Genomic DNA, 16,054 nt, shown 5'->3' with positions numbered 1-16,054 from the left:
ATGGATGGACCTTGAAATAATCATGCTAAGCAAAATAAACCAGACAGAAAAAGTTGAAAACCACATGATATCACTTATATGTGGGATATAAACCTAAAAGCCATAAACGAACATGACAAATAGAGACTCATGGACATGGACCATAGACTAGTGGTTACCAGAGGGTAGGAGAGGAGGGGTGAGGGGAGATGTAGATGGGGTAAAAGGGGTCAAATATGTGGTGACAGAAAGAAATCTAATTATGGGAGGAGAACACACAATGCAATATGTGTGTGTGTGTGTGTGTGTGTGTGTGTGTGTGTTAAATTCTACACCTGAAACTTTCTGGATTTTGTTAACTAATATCACCAAAAAATATATATAAATTAATTAATTTTAAAAATGTAAAACAAGTACACATAAAAAAATTACAATGCCTACAAAGCCCTTCTATAACTGGATCTCACATTATCTTTCTTTCTTTGTATTTTACATACTGTCAGACTAATTAATAAATGCCAGAAGAGCTGGAAAATATCGATTTAAGAGGACAACATTTCTTACACTGACAAAGAAAGGTTACTTAAATCTTCCCACGTAAATGTGGCTTTCAAATATTTATTGACCTGAGGTAATGTCATACTTTCTGGAGAGGGTAGAGAGTATTTTCTTTCCTTGTTTCAACCTTTTAACAAATACCTCCTCGTACTCAGTTGATGTCATACTTCAGCTTGTCTTTAATAAAAGAGGCAGCAAGAAAGAAAATAATCTTCATCAGTAATAGCCACAAAATTATTGCTTCAGTAGCCAGTTCTGAACTAACTCATTATACCTTGCTTATGAAACAGTTGAAAAGTTTTTTTAAAAATCGTTTCTCTTCCCTCCAACTCACTCTTCTTGCTTTTCTCCCTTCTTTCCCTCTCTCTCCTACCCTTCTCCCTTAGTTACATCTGGAGTTATTGCTTTCTAATGTCCTTATGATATTCTGTAATTTGGCTTTAGTTAGAATTATTGAATTGACTTTTGGTGCTATTTCTAATTTTTGACATATATTGACTTATTTTTAGGTGCTTAATTCCGTGAACTTATAGATGAATTCTGTTTTTTACACTTCAAAGATATATGTTTTACTTATGATGTAATTTATCCATTATTTGCTTGATATTTTATTTTTATTAACTTAAAGCATAACTTTGTATTAAGAGTAAACTAAAATGATTGATGAATGAATACCTTGGGTCCTCTTATAGCCCTAGAAGGAATTTTTTTATACAAAGCAGTAAGAGCTTCTAATGTTTGAAAATCTTTCTGAATTGATAAAATAATGCAGAGTAGACTCTTGAATTAGGCACTAGAGAGGAATCAGAAGACCGAGGCTCAAGTCATTTAATTCAGTCAAAAGTCAAATCAAGCCTCCCTCAGAATTATGCCTATGTCTGGCCAAGTCTGTGTACCAGGTCCATCTCTGTAACTAGAACATTTACTTTACTTGATTATCACAGAATTGTCTTCTTAATAACAAAACTTTCCTTTACCTTTTATTTCCTCAAGCAGCCTTGTATCCCACCCCTATTTTGATTTCCTAAGTGAGAGGTGAAAACAAGTAATCCAACTGTTTTGGCAGAAATATTTATCATTGTTAACAAGTTGGCTTTTAAACATTTCTCTGTGCTTTGGTGGTATAAATTTCATTTTCTAAAGTTAGATCAACCTACAGAACTAAAATTAGATAGCAATAGGGACCTAAATCTTTGACATCCCTGTAATTTATGTTATAATGTACAAGCTCCTTAGCATAACAGTCCATGCCCTTCATAATTTGTCTGCCATCTATCCAGATTTAATTTCTGCATTTTCCTACCATTCCACTACACTTCAGCTATCTAGCTTCCATGCATTTCCTCATGCCCCATCCCATCCCACCCTCAATTCCAATTGTGTCTAGTGAATCCAAGACCCAGTACAAATAATGCCTTCCCCTAAGTTCTAAGGCAGAACTGTTACTTTCTTGATGTGGTCACAGTAGTTAGTTTATATCCCTAATACAACATATAGTGCATTATATTATAGATATGTGTCTATCTTTCTTACTTGATTGTGAGTGCCATGAGGACAATGGATCATATTTCATTTATTTTGATGCCCATCTCCCAGAATCAGCGTTAATCACGCATTCCTTTGTACTCCCAATACTCTCTGGGCATACACACATTTTCACATACAGTGTACTATATCAAGACAATTTCTTTATAAGTCTGTCTCTTAGATTGTAAGTTCCTCTAGGTCAGTGACTGTGTTTTGTTCATCCTTGAATCTCCAGCAATAGCACATAAACAGAAACATAGATGTTCAATAAATATTTGGCAGAATGAAGGACACAGAACTCAATGTCATTCATCATTTTCTGACCACCCGAGCTACCGTTAAATGGGATAAATTAACCATTTACAATTTAAAAGTGATTATAATGTGAACATATTGATCAAACTTTAAAAGGGTAGTTCAATCAAAAACAAAATACAGCTCTAATACTATCCATAAAAAAAAAAATAGAAGTAATTCAATAGATGTTTGTTGTATACCAACTATGTGCCAGGAACTTTCTAAGTGCTAATGATACAACACAAAACAAGATGAATTCCTTGTATTTATGGAGTTTACATTTTAGGGGAAAGAGAATGACAATAACAACGAATGCAAATGTAAAAATATAGCATCTGACTGAAGGTTGTATCATGAAAAATAATAAAGCAGGATAATTATTCTGATAACTTCAATAATTCAAGGAGAAAATACATTTGCTTTGAATATATGACAGTTTCAAGCCTTAGCATTTCTTTGGGTCTAATTTATAAGCCTTTGGATTCTACAGGTATTTTAGTACCTATGGATATAAAAATTGATGTTTTTAACATTAATGGTTGACATAATCCATACAACCACTGATGCTAATGCCAGCATTAACGAGCACTGGGGAACAAAAAGAATGAACAATAACAAAGAAAAAGATGAAAGGAAGCAGAGCAAATAAAGGGAGCATAGTACTGTAAATTAGCATTTTTCCAAATATGAGTTTGCTTTTTAAATTCCCATCATGGGGCAACTATACAGGCAAATCACCTTATGATAAAATCTACTGGGCAATCTAATATTTAAATCCAGATGGGCCTTGTTTATACTGACTTCCACAGAAAAGATAAATATTAGAGCAAGATCCCAGTTTTTTCATTCTCCTCTGTTTCCCATTTCTATTCACCACAGATCTTCCAGTTTCTCCCTTGTCACAAACCATCTCCCCTCAGGCAGTAACAATTATGTTTCTTTGAAACTCTCATTTCTTAAGAACTAATGCAGAGCTGTATTAAAACAGATGTCAAAGTGCTAAAACATTGTTATTCTGTAATATTTCTGGAAAATAAAACAGTGTAGTTTTATCTTTTAATAAAGAATTTTGGCACTGTTATTATAATAGGCTTAGCTACAGTCTTTAAATATTTACAAAGACATCAGTAGACTAAGTCATTCAGCATAAAAGGTGTGTATGTGTTTTGAGGAGGCCATACTGAAATCGTTACACTGATTATTTATACATAAATGTTCTGATATGAAAACCAGACTTTTATATCTTAAGAAAAATAGAAATTTACTGCAGAAAAAAATAAGAAAATCTGATTACCTGAGGATATTTTTCTTTTTAAAATCACTGTGCATTTTCAAATAACAGAGAAATATTTTTAATTGCTTACGATTATTCGTGCCATATATTACTTACATTCTTGCAAAGTTTTATTTATCCAAAATGAAAACCAGGGTCTTATTTCCACATCAATTCTCTTTAAAATAGAAAAGAATTAGATAACTTTGCAAACTTTTTAAAAAATTCATATGATCATTTACACTTCAGTGACTTGGAGCTAAGCCATCAGGGATGAAATCAACATGAAATTTTTAATAAGTATTTTATAATTATTCATTTGTTCAAACATTTCCCCTACCTTCCTTGTATTCATTTAGATAAAAATTTAATATTAGTACTACACATTCACTTCAAAAAAATTAGATGACACTAATTACAAGAATGGAAAAAAATTAAAAACAATTATATCAACCAATAGTAAATGCAAGTAAAGTCTTGGCATATGGCTATTCAATACTTACATATAGATTAGTATAGATAAATATATAAAGATATACAGATGTATAAAAAATTGAATTGTAAAATTTTCTTTAAGTCCTTAAGGAGCATTTTTCTATCTTAATAAATGTGGTTCTACATCATTAATAGCTGCATAATATATTTCACTCTATAGCTATTACATAGTTTAACTACTTCATATTATTAGATATTTAAATTGTTTGGTCTTTTCCTATTATATTCAACCCTGCTATGAAAATCTTTGCAGCTAAATTGTAATAATTATTTATTTTCCAAGGGGAAAATGCTAGAAATAAAAGGTCAAAAGGCATGAAAATATTTAAGACTTTTAAACATATTGTCAAAATACACTGCAGGAATACTTCCCAATATATACTCAACTGCCATTAAAAATAATAATGACAGTGAAAATAACACTACAGCTACCCAGTTCCTCTGCTGTCTCCCCATTACTGGATATTATCTTTGTCCTTAATGTCTGTTAATTTGACAAACAAAAACATATAATAGTGTCTCTTAAGTAGGAAATTCTTTGTAAATTATTTAATCAACAAACACTTGTTGAGTATCTACTGTGTTAGGTACTGTGTTAAGCTATGAAGGTCAGGACACCAAAGAAGACACCAAAGACCTTAAAATTGAGTGGAGAGTTCTGACATGTACACAAATGATAGACATGCTACCATAAGAGCTGTAACAGAAATAAAAAAGTGTCATAGGAGAGCTTCCTTAAATAAGTGATTTTCCTGAGTCCACTTCAGCATATAAAGGCATTTCCATTTTCCGTAACCTGACAGATCCCATATACAGAAGCCAGGTATTTAAACAGGAGAGAACTGAAAAGTACACAGACTTTGAAAGAGAGCAAATGAACGCCATCAAATTAGATATGACAGCAAAGAAGAATTAACAAGGGCTGAATACACCAGGATATATATCTGCATTTTTTTACAGAGAAAACCAATGACCCGTCAAGTTGTATGCTCTGCTACAGAGCAGAGGGTAAGTGATAGTTTCTAGGAGAAATCTTCCTTGTTGATCAACTCTGATCTAATCACCATTTACCATTTTAACACACAGAAGAATGAAAGTATTTAGGGAAAAACATACTTGTGTTTCTAAAGCTTACTATAATCCATCTTCCTCCCTACCTTAGTGATAGGTAAGAGTAGTATCATTTGCCAAACACTAGTATGTTCTAGGGTTTTTCACATAGTACTTCATTTAATTTTCCATGTTTCCCATAACTTCAATCTCATGTGTACAGATTAAGAATATTAAATTTAGAGATGTTAAGACATCTTGTTACATCTTGTTCCCATTTTCTAGGGATAGAACCTATCTGAGGTCTATTTTTACTATATTTTTGGAACAATTTCTAGTTTCATGAAGCAGTCTAGAGATTGTCTCTAACTCAAAAAGCAGAGATCTTTCAATTGCCTTAATTATTCATCATAAATAGAGAAGAAATTATATTTTATTTTTTCTCATTGGAGTTGGATGTTTTTTATAACTAATGCAAAATCAGATAATGTTTTAATGTAAAATATACACATGTATATTTTCAGTCCACTGATGGTTCCAGAAATGCATTTTGTACAGCTCTCTGTCTTAGGTTGTCTACAGACACAGTGAAATAGAAAACTGAAGCAATTATTAATATCATTCTAATCAAAACCTTTTCCCTTAATATTTGCATTGTTCATATAAACTGCTTTAAGGCCTGAATAACCCAGATATTTCCTCAGTTTTCAAAGTGCAGAGAGATACAGATAACAATAGATCATTAATTACACACCTAAAAAGCTACTTGGTTAAAGGAAAATTAATGGTTCTTGCTCTTTATGTCTGCATTGAGAATAGCACATATGTTTTATAACTTTGCTGCAAATACTTTCAAATAATACTAGGTCATATTTATAGCCCTTTTTTTGTTGTTTTTAATTATAAGAAGTTCTTTTTGTCCTGCTTCCTTTTTTAAAAATTCATCAGTGATTCATTTTATTTACAATGAAATCCTCTAGCATAGTTTTTTTTTTTCATCCTCCAGCTTAACTGCACTGTGAGTGAAAAGTCTTTAGACTCAGATTTTCCATTTGTATTTTGAGAGACAGTAAAACACTTTAGGACTCTCTGATTTTCCTTTATTGAAACAGGAGACTTAGAGACATTTATAAGCGTATGTGGCAGCCACTCTACAGTTTGTACTTCTAACACTGAGAAAGATTTTTATGCCTCATGCTGTATTGGAGAGCCTTATATGTGTGTTTTAAAAATTCAAATGGAAGTAACCACTCCCGTTGGCTATTTTATTCTGTGGATCAGAGCCAACCTGTGTAAATAACAAAGTTGTTTGCAAAATAAAAATTGAATTGATCTGACAAGTTGGACAAATGTCACTGGTTACCCCATTGACTGAGACAGAGGAGCTTGGTTGTCTATACTACTGAGTAAATACTATACAACATAATGTACAGTCATGCATCACAGAATGATATTTCTGGTCAACAACAGATTGCATATATGATGGTTGTCTCATTAGATTATAATGGAGCTGAATTTCCTGTAAAAAATTGAAGGATATGTGATTCAGGAGGAACTTTTTTCCCTCTGATGGGAGCAATATTTGTGGGGCTTGGCAGTAGATTCCCTCTCACTTACAACACCTCAATTTTTAGTACACAGATTACAAACCGGAGGTCTGCAGATTATAAATCAGATAGTCACTGATCTGTTCAGCACAGGAAATCCTATCCCCCTATCACGACATATTTAAAGGGTACTATAGCTCTACCAGATATAGCTTGATGGTCTTCAGAATATGCTGCTATCAGTTCTTTTATGAGGGCCTAAGCTCTTGTACAAGGTCATAGGTCCACAGGAGCTACCTTAACAAGTATTAAGTACCACTTCCACCTTAGTAAAAATGTTTCTGTGGTAGTGTGGAGCCAGCCTAACCTTGTATTTTGGAAACGTTTATAGGTTGTAATGATGTATAACATAGATAGGTTTTATTTCTTCCAGTAATTCATTGCCAGAGAGAAATCTTTGTGACAGATAGGGTCAGTGAACCAAAAGGGAATTTTTAAAGTCAAAATATTGAGCTCTCAGTTCTACAGCCTATCCATGTTAAATGCCCTATTTTTTTTTTAATGAATACCACAAAGAACACTAACATGCAATAGCCAAAACTACTTTGCCATGACAATCCCCTATATTCCTTTATCTCTCTCCATTTTAATTTCTTATTCCTACTGATCCTCAGGCCACTTTTTACTCCCTCTTGACAGTCACTATTATGGAGAGATTTACACCTCACCCAGCCAGTTTCTCCTCAATATTTCCAATCAATTCAGCCTACATCCCTGTTCACAGAGCAGCACTGACAGCTTCGATGTTCTATTTCTGACTCTGTCGGAAAGAAGCAGGGGGAGGGCTTGTGGGATTTATAAATTCTACAGTAGTGTAGAGTAATATCTTAGGCCTTCACATTCACTAATCACTCACTCACTGACACCCAGAGCAGCTTCCAGTCCTGCAAGCTTAATTCATGTTAAGTGCCCTATAGAGGTATACTAATTTTTAAATCTTTTATACTGTATTTTACTATACCTTTTCTATGTTTAGTTATGTTTAGATACACATATTTACCATTGGGTTATAATTGCCTACAGTATTCAGTATAGTAATATGCTGGACAGGTTTGCAACTTGGAGCAATAGGCTATATTATAAACTCTAGGTGTTTAGTAGGCTATAGCACCTAGTTCTGTGTAAGTGCACTCTGTGATGTTCACACATTGATGCAATGATGAAATCTCCTAACAATGCATTTCTCAGAATGTATCCTCATCACTAAGCAATGCATGACTGTAAATATGGTATGGTTACCTTAATACTTTAAAAAAATGGGGTTGGATGAGAAGGAGGAAAGGAAATTAAGAAATTTTGGTTGTAGATACACAGGCAATTTATGCCTTGCTGCTGGTATGAGACCAGCCTATGTTAAGATAGCTAAGTTTGGTAATATAAAATTAATTTAAAATATTGAGAAAGAAAAAAAGTTAAGTAAAATAGAGATTTTAAAAAATGTTTTCCAGAGGCCTCCAATGTATTCCTAATGCATTTATTTATTTTTTTATGGGAGGAAAATTCCCCAAATACTAATAATTTATGCTAGATAGCATACTTCATCACTATTCCTACTGACAATACATGAAATTATTTAATCTTTTTGATAAAATAAACATAACGTTCAATGAATGGAGAAATTAAAATGATCACAAAAGGATAGAGACCAATAGGAAATTCCAGATACCTGCAGACAGAAAAAAAGAACTTGTGGTTTTAAAAGCAGAACAGATGAAAGAAGTTTTATGACCAATAGAGGCAGTGATGTTCAGAAGAGGAAACAAAACAAAAGCAGAGTGAAAGAAAGGAGGATAGAAATACTATCCATCTCAATGCCAACCCACTCCTATACAACCTTGCAGGAAGTTTAGGAATCTAGCAAGTGAAAAAGAAAACTTTCTCTAAACCATCAGACCAAACAATGACATTGTAATACAAGCAAGGAGCTGTGCAGCAAATAAAGGAGAACAAAATTGTGCAGAGGAAGAAATACTAAACAAGAAGCCAGGATATCTGTTGTGGCTTCTTGTACAACATGGATGGAACTTGAAGACATTGTGCCAAGCAGAAGAAGTCAGAAAGAGAAAGACAAATATCCACTTATATGTGGAATCTAAATAACAAACAAAACATAAAAATCCAAGCTCATAGATACAAAGAACAGATTATTGGTTGCCAGAGGTTGGAGGGTTGGGGGTTTGGAACGGGTGAAGGTGGTCAAAAGGTATAAACTATCAATTATCAAGTAAATAAGTCATGGGTTATAATGTACAACATGTTGAATATTGTTAGTTAATAATACTTTATCGCATATTTGAAAGTTGCTAAGAGAGTAGATCTTAAAAGTTCTCATCACAAGGTTAAAAAAAAACTTTCCTTAAGTATTAGCTATAGGAAAGATATTATAAAAAACATGGTGAGAATATTGGGATGAATAAAAAGAGCCCCTGCCCTTCACTCTGATAGGAATACTTGTTTCTATGGAATTCTTGTTCTTACCCTTAGAGAAAATCAATTCAGTCTTTTATCTAAAGTATGATGTTAGCTGTGTAGATGCCCTTTTTAAGGGTTAAGAAGTCCCCTTCTTTTTCTAATTTGCTGAGAGTTTTCTTCAGGAATGGATGTTAGATTCTGCCAAGTGCTTTTTGTGTATAAATTGATATGATCATATGCCTTTTCTATTTTAATCTGCTAATGTGGTAAAATACATTGATTGATTCTGAAATGCTAATTAACCCTGAATTCCTGACATAAACTCTACCTGGTCATGATGCATTATTGTTTTTACATACTCTTAGATTTGATTGCTAATATTTTGTTTAGAAATTTTGCATTTTTGTTCATGAAGGATATAAGTCTGTAGTCTTCTTGTAATGTCTTTTCTTTGCTTTTTATACCACAGAAATCCTGGCCTCATCAAACAATTTGGATATTACTCCCTCTCCTTCAATTTTCTGGAAGAGTTTCTCTACACTTGATATTATCACTTCCTCAAATAACTGGCAAAATTCCACAGTGGAGCCATCTGGTTATGGAAAAGGTAAGTACAAATACAATTTTTAAAAACTAGATATATGTATATTCAAATTATCTAGTTTAACTTACAAGAGCTTCGATGGTTTGTATCTTTTAAGATTTATCCATTTCAGGCACCCAAAAATGGCATAGATTATAGAGGCTTTGTTCACCCCTCTTGCAACCACATCAAAGTTGGGACAGAAACATGGAGCAAATAGTAAGAAAAGTCATCTGGGGTCTAGATGAACAGAAGCCCTACAACTAGGGAGAGAAATAAGAAACTACCCTGCAATGGGAGGAGGTAGGAAGGATAGAAGATACAAGACTGCCAGGGCATGAGCGGCTGAGTGGGACAGAGATTATGGCAGCTGCAGACACTCCTCTTAAAGGAGCCATGTCTGCAAGAGAACTTTCGTGGTCACGGGCTTGCTCGCTCTGAACACTAGCTCACTAGCTCTGGGTAGGCTGCTGGGGGGCGGGGGCACCAGGAACTTATTAGGAGACACTGAGTTTTTAGAATGAGGACCAGAGGCAAGGCTTTCTCCTGGGAAGAAGTGCTGGTGGCATCCATTCTTCTTCTGTTGAGCCCTTCCTGCTTCCAGTGTGCGGACACAGCATCACCATAACTGAGACATCACCAAACTGGATAACAGAGGTTGCTCCACTCACAGGATTCTCTGAAACTACAACCTTCCCCAACTCGTGGCCCCACCCAAGCCATATTCATTGTGTCCTCAGCAAGTCGGGTGCTCCTTACAGAACCAATCCCCAATACTCACACAGGTGGCAGCTGGCCTCAGTTTCTGGCGTGGCCTCTTGAGGTAACTATAAGCACGGCTTCTGTGGATTGCTTGTTGAATCTTAACAGGTGGAGCTAAACTTGGCCTGTAGCTGAACTCCTCTCAGGACTGTGCCACTGGACAACTACTACACAAAGCCACACTAATAAGGCCGGGAGACTTAGGAGCTTTGCTTAGTACATAGAAACAGACAGAAGCGGGAAAAAGCCACAATGGGAAGACAAAGAAGCAGAAACCATATGAGGGAATAGAATAGAGATCCAGGAATAATGGAGTCAAGCAATCTAACAGATGCAAAGTTCAAAAACTGGTTATAAAGATGCTCAGTGAACTTAGGGGAAGAGTAGATGAATTCAGTGAGAACTTTAAAAAAGAGATTAAAAAATAAAAATTGAAATGGAAATTAAAAAAAGGAAACTAGTCAGAAATGAAGAATTCATTATCTGAGATGAAGAGTAGATTAGAAGGAATCAACAGAGTGGATAGAAAAGAGGACTGAACCCCCAATATAGAGGATGAGGAAGCCAAGGACACCCAATCAGAACAGCAAGAAAAATGAAGCCAGGCTATAATAATTTTAGGAGCCTATGGGACAAAATTAAATGTAAAAATGTCTGGGTCATAGGGGAAGAAGAAATTTTAAAAAATAATGATGGAAAACTTTTCTAACTTAGTGAAAGAAATAGACATACAACCCCAGGAAGCTCATAGAGTCCCAAAAAAGATGAACCCAAAGACACCCACACCAAGAAACATTATAATTAAAATGTCAAAGGTTAAATACAAAGAATCTTAAAAGTAGCAAGAGAAAAACAGTTAGTTACCTACAAGAGAGCACCCATAAAATTGGCAGCTGATTTCTCAAAAGAAACTATGCAGGATGGAAGGGCTAGGAACAAAATATTCAACATGATGAAAACCCATGGTCTGCAACCAAGAATTCTTTATCCAGCAAAGCTATCATTTAGAGTTAAAGGATAGATAAAGAGCTTCTCAGACAAAAAAGAAGCTAAAGGAATTTATGAACACCAAGCCAGTATTACAGGAAATGCTGGAGGGATTTCTTTAAGAAGAAAAAACATGTATCAAAAACAGGAATAAAGAATAGTAATAACTACATTCCTATCAACAGTTACCTCAAATGGAAAAGAATTAAGTGCTCCAGCCAAAAGATAGGATGGCTAAATGGATAAGAAAATAAGACTCCTACATGTGTTGCCTATAAGAGATTCACTTTAGATTAGAAGACACGCAGACTAAAAGGAAGGGGATGGAAAAAGATATTACCTTGATGGACCTAGAGGATATTACGTTAAATGAAGTTAGTCAGATAAAGACAAATATCATGATTTCATGTAAATATGGAATCTAAAGAACAAAACAACAACAACAACAACAAAAATGGAAACAAACTGATAGATACAGAGAATATTTTGAGGGTTACTAAATGGGAGGGGTGGTTGGTGGAGATGGTGAAAAAGGGCAAAGGGATTAAGAAGTACAAACGAATATTTACAAAATAATCATGGAGATATAAAGAGTAGCATAAAGAAAATAGTTAATATGTTGCAATAAATATGTAGGTAAGAAGAGGGGTACTAGATTTAGTGGGGTGATCACTTTGTGAGTTATACAGACCTCTAATCACTGTGCTGTACAACTGAATCTAATATATTATTATACGCCAACTATAATTGAAAAAAAAACTCATTGAATTGTACAATGTTCATACAAGCAACTAATTGTCTTATGTTTCAATAAAGCTAGGGGAAAATAAATAAAAGTTTATATGGAAAAGTAAAAAAATAAAAGATCTGTCCATTTTACCTAAGTCATTAAGGTTATTGTCATAGTTGTTCATATTTTCTTATTATCTTATATTTAGTATCTATATAATATGTACAGATATTGCCTCTATCATTCCAGAAACTCCGATTTGTATATTTTCTCTTTTTATATTGATCGGTCTGACTAGGTACTTATCAACTTTATGGATCTTCTCGTAAAACTAGATTTTTGTTTCATTAATTTTTTTCTAGTATTATTTTTACTCTGGTGTTTATTATATACTTTCTTCTGTATAATTTGGTTTGATTTACTTTGCTTTTAATGGGTTCCTAAGGTAGAGGCTGAGATATCTGACTTAAGATCTTTCTTCTTTTATAATATAGACATTTAGTGCTATAAATTTCTCTCTAATTACTGCTTTAGCATTAACCTACAAATTAGAATTTGGAATTTTAAAAAATCTAATTCAATTAAAAAATACATTCTAATTTATTTTTTTGATTTATTCTTTCATCCACGGGTTATTTAGAAATGTGTTATTCAGTTTCCAAATATTTAGGAAATTTCCAGCGATCCTCCTTTTATTGAATCCTTTTAAATTTGCTGAAACTAGTTTTATAATTCATGATGTAGTCCATGTTGGTAAATGTTCCATATGCACTTGAAAAAACTGGGAATTCTGCTGTTGCTGGAAGGAATACTCTATAAATGTCAATTAGGTCAGATTGGTTGATAGTGTTGTTCAAGTTTTATATATCCTTATTGATTTTCCATTTATTTGTTTTATTAATTACCAAGTATAGGATATTGAAATCTCTAACCATAATTGTGAATTTGACTATTTCTCTTTGCAGTGCTATCAGTTTTTATTAACATACTTTAAAGCTCTCTTTTTATGTCCTCTTGATGAATTGACCCCAATGTCGTTATAAAATGGTTTTCCATATTTCTAGTAATATTCTTCATTCTGAAATTTAATTTGTCTGATATTAATATAGCCACTCAGCTAGTTATTAAGATATCATATGCAAGGTATTTTTTGTTAGCAAAGTGTTTTTTGCACCTTTTATTTATAACCTATTTGTATCTTTATATTTAAAGTATTTTTTATAGGCAGCATTTAGTTAGGCCTTGCTTTTTTATCCAATCCGATAATATCTGTCTTTTAATTGTGAGTACTTAAAACATCTATATCCGGTGTGATAATGTGGTATTATTACATTTGAGTCTATTACCTTGCTATTTTGTTCTCTTCTTGGCCATTCGTTTTTTGTTCTCTTTTTTTCTGCCTTATTTTGGATTCCTTGAATATTTTCCCTGGTAAATAGTAATGATCTTTTTTTTTTTTTTTTTTTTTGCTTAGTAGATATCTCTTTATGTTGTTATTTTAGTGATTGATATAAGCTTTATAGCATATATCTTTAAACTTAACAATTTACTGTCAGGTAATGCTATGTCACTGTGTGTATAGTATTAGAACTTTATAACTGCATACCTCCATTTCTCCCCTCTTGGTCTTTGTACTATTATGTTCATACATTTTACTTTTATATATGTTATAAGCTCCATAGTACATTTGTTTAAACAATTTGTTTAAGCAAAAATTTGTTTAAACAATTATATCTGGAAGAGATTTATAATTATTCATCAAGTTGCCATTTCTAGTGTTCCTTATCTCTTTGTGTAGATATGGATTTCCATCTGGTATCATTTTTTTCTGCTTGTAGTATTTCCTTTAAAATTTCTTATAGTAACAGAATACTAGGGATGAATTCTTTGAGCTTTTGTGTATTCAAAAAAGTATTTTCACTTTCATTTTTCAAACATATGTTATATTTTTTTTCTTTTGGTACTTTAAAGATGTTTTTCTGCTATATTCTTGCTTTCATAGCTTTTGATGATGAATCTGCTACCATCCTTATCTTTGTTCCTCATATATAATGTGATTCTCTTTTTTATCTGTTGTCTGTCTGATTGACTCTTTGTCTTTGATTTAAGCAATTTGATTCTGATATGTGCTGGTAGTTTTCTTCGTATCCCTTGTGCTTGAGATTGAACTTTTTGGATCTGAGGGCTTATAGTTTTCATAAAATTTGGAATATTTTGACTATTATTTCTTTAAATATTTTTTCAATGTCCCCCTCTGTTCATTCAGAAACTCAAATTATGTGTATATTGAACTGCCTGATATTGTCTTACAGCTCACTAATACACTGTTCTTTATTTTATTCTTTTTCCTTGCTGCTTCAATTGGCATAATTGGTATTGCTATGTCTTAAAGTTTACTATTTTTTTCTTCTGTAATGTCTAATCTACAATTAATTCCATCCAGTGTATTTTCAATCTCAGACATGGTAATTTTTATCTCTAGAGGTTCAATTTACATCCATGTTTTCATCTTCCATGTCTCTAAGTTTTTTAACATGGAATGTAGTTATAGTAACTATTTTAATTTACTGTGTGCTAATTCTAACATCTGTGTCAATTCTGCTTCAGTTTTGATCAATTGATTTTATCATTTTGGATTAAATTTTACTATTTCCTTGTATGACTGGTAATTTTTGATTGGATACTAGGCATTGTGATATTTTTCCTTATTGAATGCTTGATAATTTTGTGTATCTATCAATCTCGAGCTTTGTTCTGAGATGCAGTTAAATAACTTGAAAATCATTTGATCCTTTTGGGTCTTGCTGTTAATATTTTTTAGGTAAATTCAAAGCAGCGTTCAGTCTAAGAGTTATTATTTCTACTACTCAATTGAAATCCTTATGTTTACTCAATGCCTTATAAATCTTGAGGTTTTTCTAGCCTAGTCAGTAGGAATAAGCACTATTCCTAGCCCTATGTGAGTACCAAGTACTGTTAACTTTAAATCTTTTAGATATTTCATTTCCCCAGCCTTGAGTGATTTATTTGTACAGAAGTGCTGTTCTGAATTTATCTAAGTACTCAAAAGGGGCCTTCCACAAATTCTAGACTTCTCTCCCTATATAGCTCTTTCCTCTCCATTACTCTGTCCTGTAAAATGTACCTGCCTTGGTCTCTCTGCTCTCAGTTCCATCTCCTCAATACAGAATCCACCAGGCTCTACCTGGGTTGCCCCTACCTGCAATATGACATGGAAGTTCTCTCCAGTAAGTAATCTAGAGCAATCATAGTGGTTTATCCGTTGTCTTGGGGATCAGTGCCTTAGTATTCTGATATCCAGTGTCTTGCAAACCATTATTTCATTAATTCCGTCCATTGTTTGAGTGTTTCCAGTGGCAAGGTTAATCTGGCCCCCGTTTCTCCATCTTGTCCAGAAGCAGAAGCGTTTACCCTTATTTTAAATTTTAAGTACACATTAGTCCTAGGGGAAAAGGTACTCATTGAGAAGTGCTACAATTATTTAGTCATCATTTAAAATCTAAGACTCTGATTCTACCCATACAAGGAACCAGAATAAGCCTGTAAAAATAATGGGATGTAGCTATTGCTGCTTGATATTATGATTTACAGGTGCTGACAACATTGCTCTGTTACTGTACTTTTGTATATAGGTCTTTTATCCATGATATTATTTACTGATTTGGAAGGTTTTTTTGTTGTTGTTCTGGGAGTGAAACAGACCAAGTCTAGATGGAGAGGCCTTATAATGATAACCAGCACACCCTACGTGTGTACAGGTGTATATATATATA

The 16,054-nt window shown here is 33.4% G+C and overlaps 1 pseudogene; it reads left to right on the top strand.

The window, feature by feature from the left end:
* LOC102893682 overlaps positions 1–16,054 on the top strand; it is a 48,290-nt pseudogene that overhangs the window by 20,862 nt on the left and 11,374 nt on the right.

This window comes from Pteropus alecto, unplaced genomic scaffold (genome assembly GCF_000325575.1).
Source record: "Pteropus alecto unplaced genomic scaffold, ASM32557v1 scaffold168, whole genome shotgun sequence".
Classification (NCBI taxonomy): Eukaryota; Metazoa; Chordata; class Mammalia; order Chiroptera; family Pteropodidae; genus Pteropus; species Pteropus alecto.
The sequence above is the reverse complement of the archived record's forward strand: the minus strand, read 5'-3'. Positions and strand labels throughout refer to the sequence as shown.